The sequence below is a fragment of the Aythya fuligula genome, chromosome 19 (genome assembly GCF_009819795.1).
Source record: "Aythya fuligula isolate bAytFul2 chromosome 19, bAytFul2.pri, whole genome shotgun sequence".
NCBI lineage: Eukaryota > Metazoa > Chordata > Aves > Anseriformes > Anatidae > Aythya > Aythya fuligula.
Window position 1 is genome coordinate 1,302,062 of NC_045577.1, and position 10,788 is coordinate 1,312,849.

The window sequence follows — 10,788 nt, forward strand, 5'->3', positions numbered from 1 at the left end:
ACTGTGCGCACCATAAAAGTGCATCCCAAAGCACTGGGTGCTAAGGGGCTAAGGAGATGGGTTCTGAAGCCCTGATTCAAAATAGGTTCTCGGATGGGTCTTCCAAAGCTCAGCAGCGAATTACGAAGAGCGAACACAGCTCCAGGTCCTTGGGGGAGTGCTCGGCTCCCACCCTCCCGGCCGCTGCCTGCAGGGAGCCGGCAGAAGGCACCGGGCGCCGCCGGGCGGGCGCTTCTCGGCGGAGCTGAGCCCCAGGGGCAGGGAATGGGGCCGGGGCCGGGCATTGGGGCAGGGGGGGCAGCCAGCAGCCTGGGAATGCAGGCGGGCGTGCTGCGGGAGCCGGCCAGCTCGGGAAGAGCCGTGCTGGGGGACAAGCCGCCAGCCGAGCGGGCTGCGGGGCAAAGCTCCTGCGGGGACACCGCGCCACGCATCCCGCATCCCAAATCTCACATCCCTCATCTCACATCCCACATCCCACATCCCACATCCCACATCCCACATCCCACATCCCGCATCCCACATCTCACATCCCGCATCCCACATCCCGCATCCCGCATCCCTCTCCCCGCACCCCGCGCTCCGCACCCCGCTCCACCGCCGGTCTCCTCCGCTCCGCTCCGCGGCTCCCCCGCCCCGGCACCCCCAGGGCCGGGGGCGGCCGGCGGGGCTGGAGGCCGGGGCCCCCTCCAGGGGCCGGCAGCGCTCCCCGCCCCGGGGCTGAGCCCGGCGCCCCTTCGCTTCGTCGCTTGGGCTCTGCAGCGACCGCGCTCGGCTCCCACTCCTCCCTCCCGGCGAATGCTTGAATCACGCCACGGATTCACGGGCAACTGGCTTTTGTTCTGCGGGGTCTTCGTCCGGGAATGAAGGCAATTATCGCATCCCGGCGCCTCTGCTCGCTGCAATAAATCTCCCTCCGAAGAATGGACCTTGGAGGCAGCTGCTCGGGGCTGCTTGGTGACCGCCGCCAGCTGGGGGGCGGCCCTGGCGCACTCGCAGAGCTCGGGGTTCGCCAAGCGCTGGGGCAGCTCCCGGCCGGGCCCTGCAGCTCCCTGCACTTCTGCCAAAAGCGGGTCCTACCTCGCTGTGTGATGGGGGAGCAAAGGGTACGGGCAGAGCCCAAGCGTAGACCAAGGATCCTCAGATGAAAAAAGTGCAAAGTATCCCTCGAACTTACAGCTGGGTTAGGTTTAGTAAGAGTTAGAGTTACCCAGCAGATGGTAAACTATTTTCTTTCTGCCTGTACCTCAGACAGAGTTAACCCACTTTTTGTAATGGCAATAAATGCAGTTTCCTGGTAGCATTAGAAACATTTTGGTCTAGAAAAATGTGGTTTAGAAAAATGTATTTCAGAAAAATGTGGTTTAGAAAAATGTTTTTCAGAAAAATGTGGTTTAGAAAAATGTGTTTCAGAAAAATGTGGTTTAGAAAAATGTATTTCAGAAAAATGTGGTTTAGAAAAATGTATTTTAGAAAAATGTCGTTCAGAAAAATGTGTTTCAGAAAAATGTGGTTTCCTGGTAGCAAACCACAGCCTCCAGCATCACCCCTCTTTTCTACAGATTTACACAGAAAACACCCTCTGTGCACATGCAGAGAGGGTGAAAAAAGTTTCCAGTGCTCAGTGAATGCTGCCTGAGTTTCTAACCTCAACTGCACAAGTTCTTTGGATTTAAATTTTAAATAACTTCCCTAATCACACACTGGACTTTCAAATAAGTCTTCTGTGCTTTGGCTGGAATCAAGGATGGCTCTAGAAGGCTCTGGTGAGAACGCTCTGCAGGCGCTGCAAAGCAAAGACAGAAGCCTGTACATGGAAGCTAGTATCTGGCACCTCGTTGTCCTTCCACCTAAAATCATACCTGCCCTGCAAGGCCCCAGAGTGCTGGGCAAGTCCAAAAACAGGGGGCTGAGGCCTGGCCTGCTGGAAGCTTCCCTGGGATGTCTCAGCTCCTCAGCAAGTTTCTTGCAGCCACACACGCACATTGGCACTGCAATCTGTTTGCTTCTTGCCATGAAGGCAGCCTTTGCCACCAGTTCTGGTAATTCAGCTTTGTATCTGCACTAATTCACACAAAGCAAATACTCAAGACAGTCATCTGTCCCCTTAAGGCAACTGCAGCTCCTAAAGTCAGCCTTCATTCCATACATCTCAAAATAAATTAGAAATAACAGAGTTTTTAGAGTTGAGAAATGTCCAGGCAGTGCAAGAAGACCTTAGCAAGTAGAGGTATGACCTTAGGACAGTAAGATGGTGAAATCCCAATGTACTTTTAATGCCTGTAAATCTCTCTAATAAGCAGTTGAGCAAAGGGCAAATTGTGTTGTGCAGTTTGGGTGATGCTGTCAGTCTGGGTTAGCTTATTTTTAAATAGGTTGCAATTCTGTTTATATGTAGTCAATTAAAAAAATCAGCTCAGGTGCATTTTAGGAAGCATTAGCCTTATCAGCTCATAAACCCTGATCTGCCACCCTCAAGGCACATCTTTCACACAGCCCTTGGAAGAGCTTTCCAGCACATGGACTATCAACATGTTAATCTTTATAAATCAAATATTTGCCAAGTGGAGTAGAAATGTCTAAAATATCATGTCTAAATAAGATGTATTGAAAAATGGAACAAAGTGATGTGTGTGTCAGAGATCACTAGGTCATGTTGCAAGCCTGTCCCCTTGCAGAGTTATCCTTCAAACATCTCCCTAGCCCAGCTGTACATGTTAATTCTACTCCAGTATTTGTTTTTCCCCACTTTTTAATACACAAAACTGACCCTCTCTCTGACCTGGCTCCTCCTCCTCACTGAGTTTAATGCAACCCAAACTTTGTTTGAATTAGATTCACTACAGACAGGGCTTGCCAAATATTGACTTAGGAGGCATTGGGAAAGAAGATGCAGACTTACCTCCCGCCCACCCAGTACCAGGGCTGTGAAAGTAAGTCTCATGTATTTCAATTATTTTACGGTTTCACACAATTGAAAATTTGAAAACCTGCTGTTTGTGCTGATGCCTCACACTGAGAGCAATGCTGCTTCTGCAGTTCAAAGCTATCCTTATTTATCTGCATATGGAGGCTTCCCTTTGCTTCTGCAAGGGATACTTGTCATGAGGTTTGGAAGGACCTGAAAACACAGACTCTTTCTTCATCCTAACAAACCATCTTGAATTGTTTTGCTATTTATTATTCAAAAAGAAAAGTGAAGCGGTTGCTTCTGCTCTCCTGACTGGCGCTGAGTACTTGAAAGGGGGCAGAGGGGCTCTTTGTGAGCACAGGTAAGAACCTGAGCCTTCTGCTTCCTCAAGCTCAGACGCTCTCTTGGTGAGCACAGACTGAGCCCAGATGTCTCTCACATGAAGAAATTAAAACTTCAAGCTGCTTCTACGTGCCCAAAATGCTTCTGCTTTCCAGTTTCACTAACAAAGCCTTCCACCAAATGCCATCCACCCCGGTGTAAAGGCATTGCAAATTGGCAGTTTGTAACTTCCACAAATTAAAGTCTGTGGCAGATTTAAGGCTCTGGATGGTCAGTCCGCCATTGCACTAGGAAGAAGGTTAAGGGATTTTTGAGGGTGTTTTCAGCCTGGACATTTAACACATCCCTGGAACAGATACTTCTGTGCCAAAACTCCTCTCCTTGTCCTTCCCACACCCTGAGATTCCAGCGTGTAAGCAGCGGCAGGGGAGCAGACTGCTCCCAAACTCCAGCTGGCTGAGAGGCCCACCAGGCCTGGCTTCAGCTCCTCCAGGACCTCCAGATCAGCTCTCCCAAAAGAAGGCCATCAGTAGTCAGCAGACAATTAACAAATATTTGGACATTTGTGTTGATCCACTCACAGCAAAACTCCCCACTGCTCCAGCTGATGGGGACATCAGCCCAGGACATCCCATCACTCAGAGCAAGCTGCTAACACATGCTGTCTCACTCGGATCAGGCTATCAGACAGAAGCAGCAGTGTCTGGAAAAATCTACACAATCCTTTCACTTCCTCTGGATAAAACACGGGATCACCACCTATCATCCACGCACACCCTGCCCTGAGGAGCAGCCTGTAGCTACACAGCAACCACGGGCTGGCTGAGCTAGCAGCAGCCGTCAAATGCACAATTCACTCTTTGGACTTTGGATTGCGGATGCAATTTCACATTCACAGCTCGGCAGGAGAGAGGCATGCGGACACGTGTTCTGGCTAATTCTTCAGGTTTCCAAACAAGCTTCTGTATTCTGCACACTAAAGGTTTACATTGATTTGCTTTTATGGCCAGACACCTGCATGTTTGGCGATCCCATTATTTGTCTAGCTCTGTCTATTTCCTCTCCCCCTCTCCTCTCAGGTCTGTCACATCAGGGTTGACCAAACTTCCTGATGCTACAACTTCACATCAAGAGCCTGGCATGTCAGGGACACGCGCCGCAGGAAGCTGAGGGCAGAGGGCAGGAAGGGCACCACCTGCCCGAGGGGACAGAGTGACCCAGGCACATGGGTCTCAGGAGCCTGTCTGCAGTGCCTCGCATCCTCACACAGCAAACACGCAGTGCTCCTGCAGGACTCACCCCACCGTGCCCCGTTACCAGGCCTGACTCCAGCACACAGCCCACACCTGAGCCACTTGCGAACAGCAAGCCGTGCCGGAGCTCCAGGGTGAGGATCTGTGCCTCCTCTGCCGGCCTCATGCCCCTCATGCTGCTGAAAATGCAGTTTGGGATCTGTCAGTGAAGACCCACAGCAGTAATTAGTTTGTGGCATACGGCAATCGTGAATCATATACCTGAGAAGATGGAGGTGATAGCACTGGTTTTCCTAATTTACCTCTTTGGCTTTCCTGATGCCTGACAGTTGGAAGAATTCCTCCACCTGCAGAAGTCTGAGACTTGCTGACCAGTTCAGTCTATTCTAACAGAGAGCTCTGTGAAGGCTCAGCTGGGCAGTGGCTTCCCTTCCAGTTTCAGTACTGGTCACAAGAAGTAGCTGAGAGAAGCTATTTCTGATGCTGCTTTGCTTTTGGGACCTTTGTAGGGCTAGTAATTTGGGAGAGCTTTAAACATTCAGAGTGCCAAGTACGGAGGATTGCCTAGGGCTTATAACTTGCATTAGCTGGGTAAAAAGTCTGCTCCACTGGCCTTCTGCAGGCATTGACGCTTCACCCTCGTCCTGGTTAAGCAATAAAAACTCCCACTGCAGCTGCGGCATGCCGAGCCCCGCATGGTGTTTATTTCCTATGATACACCACTGACAGCTACAAGATCTCTCAGATGAGAAGAAAGTCTCTCCTCCACAACCCCAGGCTTATATTTCTAAGGCAAATGATACAATTCCAGTGCTACTTGGCTTTCTAGACTTGTTTGCAGAGTTAGATTTAACTAGGGTTTTATTTTGTTGTTTTTGTGTTTTCAAATGCCCAAAAGTCTCAGTGAGATTTGTTTCAACAATCTCTTGTGGAGATGCCAGCCTTAATCGCACTCTTCCAGGCCCTTCTTATTGTCTGGGATGAAAGCACAACACAGAGCCTCCCCTGCTAATTGCCAGCTTTCTGTTTTCCAGTGACAGGTGCATTGTCTGGAGGAGCAGACTCGATTGTGTCCCTGCGCAGGAGGGCATCAGCTGCTGATATTAGAGAGCCTTTCAGCAGAGCTTGGGCAAGGCTTGTTATTCAGTGCCATCATTTATAACGAATCTGTGTAGCCTAGAAACTTTTAATAGAAAAAATAGGACCTGCCATTATAATTCATCTTTGCTTGTTGTTTTTTTTTCTCAAGCTGCTAACTACTCCTAAATCTCCCGTCCTCCTACGGCCAAGACAGGGCATTTGGTTCTGATCCTCTGTGAAACACTATATCTTTCTAATATCCTTTTTCCATAGTTTTCTCATGAAAGGATTTTGTTGGTTTAGCCAGACACCCACTATGGTTCTACTTTAACCTGTAATCAGAGTTAGCAAAAACTTTTTTAACTGTGGGTCCTGCGAGGTCCATTCTGAAGCAGTGGGGCTGGTCGATGTGCATCAGCTCAGGCTCACAAATGTCCCAGAGCTCTGGCTGGTGTCTCTGCCATCCTCTGAGATCCCAAGTGAAAGAAGAGCTCGCTCCGGGGATGGGGACTCTGCACCTGCTTTCTGGGGTGAAAAGAGGAGCTCTGGTGCTCACAGAGAGTGAGGGAAGGCAGCAGCAGGAGAGCTGCTGCGAGATGAGAGCAGTAAGCACGAGAACAACATTAGGCACAGACCACATCTGTCTTTCCCATTTTTCACATTAAAGGGTAAAGTTTTCCACATGCAACTGTTGTGCAACATCAGAACTCCAGCGACTGCCACTGCACCATGCAACCAGGCACACGCCAGACCATGAAGCAGATGGCCTGGGTTTTTGCTGCTGGAACCTGGCAGTAGAGAAACCCTTTTTTTCCTGGATCTTTTCGCCTCAGTCACAAGACAGAAAGGAGGGTCTACAAACAACTGGTGTAAGCAGCACACCCCACAGAGCAGAGGCAGGGGCAGCTCCGGGGGACACAGGGTGCCTGAGGCCACTGCACCTCCTCGTAGCCCCCCTGGGCTGGCCAGGGTCCAGCACCCCTCACAGTAAATGCTCTTGCCCAGTCCTACCCACACACACAGGCCTCTTTAAATACCTCATGGCTACTGATACAACAAAGAGTGAGCAATGAGAAAAGCAAATGTGACTTCTATGGCTTAAAAAGGATGCGAGGCTTCCCTTCCACTAGGTACAGTGTGGAAGTTTTTTCCCAGTGCCAGGAAATTAATGCTGTGATGCTGAAATGATCAGTTCAGAAGTGGATTGGGTGCCTTCAGTATCTAAGTTACTCTCAGTTTTTCCTCTAGGATGGTCAGTGGTTCCTGTTATGACGCCACAGGAGGCAAAAATACTGTGGGTTCATTGGGATGAAATACAGACCCATCTCCAAAGAAGTGCTGAGGCTTTATTACCATTTGTCCATTTGACTGAGAAATCAGACACTTCCTTCCCTTCATTAAGCTAGATTCCTGTCACAATACCTGTAATAAAGGCAAAACATGGATATTTAGGGCAACAAATTACAAACCACAGAATTATAAAATATGCTTGGGCATTGCAACAGAAACTCTTGTGGCCTTGAAACTCCTACAAGAGAAAGCCATCTCTTCTAAAGCTGCCTTGACTTCTCCCACACAGTGGGGAATGAAGTGGCAGCACTTTGCAACGAAATCACAGAGATGAAAATTCACAGGCTGTGTAATTGCTCTCTTAAGGACAGATCAGTTCTCAGGCTTGGGTGCAATCAGGGTGATCGGGTGATCGTTCGGGTTTCTCACCCAGAGGCAACTCCACTGTAAGCACCTGTGTCCTGCAGGAACTAGCCCAGCAGTCCCCACTTCACACCCTTCTCATGACACACAGCAGCATCTCAGAGAGCTGCTCAGACCTCTCCATACCTGAAACTCTCGTCTTCCTTTTCCAACTTGTCTAGTTTTGCCAGCCTGTTCTGACAGAACCTAAATAAAGCTGAAAACTCAATCCAACATTTCTAACAGAAGGACTTTTCCAATTGTCAACAGAACACCAGAAATTCAGGCACTTTTCCTAAACAGTATTGACAAGTGATAGACAATAGCAGAATGATTTGAGTATCATAATGCTAGAAAATAGCATAAGATCAGCACTGGACTTTCTTGAGTTTCTAGCATCCTACAGCATCTAGCTAAAAGCAAGCAAAAGGCTCCCCATGCACTTTATTTGTCCCCCCTAAGGAGGGACACAGTCCGTTTCTTGTTTCTGTCTTTCTGCCAGGTCCTTTCCCCCCATTCAGAAAATTGTTCTTTCAGAAACTCCTGGAAACTTTCTTCACAATTCAGTGCATCATCACTTGCCTGCACCACTTCTCTGCTCCCAGCTTAAATCTCTTCTTTCAGTTTTTATGTAATGAATAAACTTCTCAAATCAGATATCTGCATGTCCTGTAATGAGTCTGAACACCTTGAATAGATCTCCTGCTTTCAGAACCAACAGTTACACAGTGAAGATCCCTGAGAGATCACCTTCTGTCCCAACCTGGGGAAGCACTTCCTTGATTAGCTTTCTTGTACCCACAGGTTGGTTAAGTTTTAGTCCATCTCGTTCAGATCTGTCAGAATTGTATTTAAATTCTTCTGACAGATTCTTGGCCTGCAGCTTGTTAACAGATCGCCGTTGAGGCAAGATGTTTGAAATTAGAGTGGTTTTGAACAGGAGAGCCACATGGTGCATTTATTCTCCTGTTCGGTGATTATCTCTGCCTGGCTCTGCTCCTAACCCAAGTTCACCTTGGGACATTACGGTCGCTCCTGGCTAGTTTGGGAACTCGTGAATGTGTTGGAATACGCACAAGACAGCCATGACTAGGGTTCAAGCACAACCACAGTATGTGTTTTCAGCTCCTGGACAATCTGCATTGCCTCTGGCCACCCCTAACAAAACCCAGTCACACGCAGGGCTGGGCGGTGCAGGAACCCAGCACGTTCCCCCACGAGTTCTGCAGGCAGACGCGAAGCATGAGGGAAGTCATCATGCAACAAGAGATACCAGCGTGGCTACTCATAGCACAAGAAAGCATTTCTTAGGCTTCTTGAACTGCCTGTCATTTCCCATGCATGTGCCAGCAGTGCTGTGTCACCTTTCAGTTTGAACAGTCGCAGGCACCAGTCCCATAGCCCCAAGTCGCTGGGCACTGTGCTCCCACCACCGACACAGCCAGCTCTGTGTTGGCTTTCTCCTACCAACACCGCAGGCTTTGCTGGTGTGCTATAGAGCACTCGAGATTTTCTCAGTGTGCCCAGCTGTTGTGCTGACTGTGGTTATCAGGGTTGTCTGACTGTCCTGTGAAAACCCTAAACAAACAGGTTTAGGTGCCAAGTTATTCCATCAGGGAAAGCCGGAACAATGGCAACCCTTCACCCATCACTTGATCCCCCATTACACAAAACCAGGATCAAAAAAGCCTCATCTGCTAATACTTTACTTTTTGCAACTCCCTTATCCTAGAAAGCAAAACTCTGGTTGATGATTTACACTTGTTACCATGAAGAAAAAGCATGTTTGTCTTTAATACGGCAGGAGCAGGTGCAAGCTTCATAGAGTAAAACTGTACTGAAGTTTTTCTTAAACAGTCCAAGTTCAGCACTGCCTCTTTAAGTAAGGTCTGAGAATTCAAGATGTCATTTGGCACTCATACACAAAGAAAACACTGATACAAAACTGGGGAACAAGGCAGGGTGTAAATGCAGACACCAAAATACCTGGGAGTTTGTAAATTATATAGAGATACAAACTGTAAAGATATGGGCTTCAGCCTGAATGCCCACCTGTTGAGAAAAAACACCAGCATTGCTTGAATCCCAAGTAAGTTTCCAAAAAAAAAAAAGGTATTTGGGTGCTATTTAACTTCCCTGACAGAAGTCTTGTAGGGCCATAAACTTGGACTGCAGGTTAAGGCTTAGAACAGACTTCAGGGCAGCTTTATAACAAAAACAAAACCCAACAAAACAATAACAAAAGAAAAGCTTGCAGTCTTCAGGCTTCAGTGCTCTGTGGTCCTGATAACATCCCACTGGGGACTCTGGAGGACTGCAGAAAACTTGAACAACTCACCTGTGTGTATAGTGGAGGGCATCAACCCAGACACAAAGATTGCAAGCAAACAGGTGTGAAAAGGCCTGTGTAAGATGATCAGAAAATAACTTGTTCTTAAGACCATCAGTTGTGCCTACATACATGGGACTGGAAATAGGTATCCTGTAAGGCTGAGAGGAAGAAACAAACATTTATCTGAAATGCAGCCAGCTGTTAACCAGCAATAGATGGAGCTAGTGGTGCACTAAGACAGCTTTGAACTAAGGAAGAGCCCTACCTGCACATCTGCAAGAGAGCCAGTTGCATACCTGGGAGGATAGGAAAAGACACTATATTACTAGAAGGTAAAACAATAATCGTAGGACATCTGCTTGGTTGTCAAGGACCAAGAGGGAAATAAAGCTGTTGTCCCCTCTAGCTAAAACCTGCTGTTTCTTTTTCCCCAGACTCCCAACCACCAACTGCTCTACAGTTTGTATGCCAATCCAATTTTGACGCCTGTAATTCACCCCAGAGACTGTTTATTTTAACTTTATCAAGTGAAGAGAAAAACAACTGTGTTAGAATAAAAAAGAAAGAAAGAAAAAAAAAAAAAAAAAAGAGCATCTGGCAGCAGGATATTCTTCCTCTCAGACAGCTTCCCAGCCTAACCGGTGTGCAAGAAAATAGGATTTTTAGTTATGCAAGGGTTGAAAGAAGGGGGAGAAGAGAGTGCAGGTTCTTTGTGTGCTTATCTTATAGATGGTCTTTTGTGGTCTGTTGGAACAAATGCTGTCAGTATAGTGCACTCCACCTCAAACCAGGCAGCCAAGCTTCATCTGGGACCTACAATACACAGAGGCAATGAATCCACACGCAGGGACACTGTCTGATTTAGCCAATGCCAAAAATGTGAACTCTGGAACTCCACCAGCTTAGCAATGTACCCCTGGGAGCCCACAGCTGGTGTGGATGAGAGCAGCAAGGCTTTCTGACAGTGACAGAAGCCAAAGGGCACTTAGAAATAACAGAGATCCCCATTCCTCTTTCCAGTTTCAAGTATCAGGCACTTTTCCCCTCTCTTCAGCGGGCACAGAGACTTTGGGCAGTGTCAGCACATTTCTCAGAGTTATCTGTCTGCAAGGTGTCCTCAGCAAGGGCTTGCAAGTCATAGGATCTGGAGTTAACCTACCTCCAACATAAAAATTGATTCT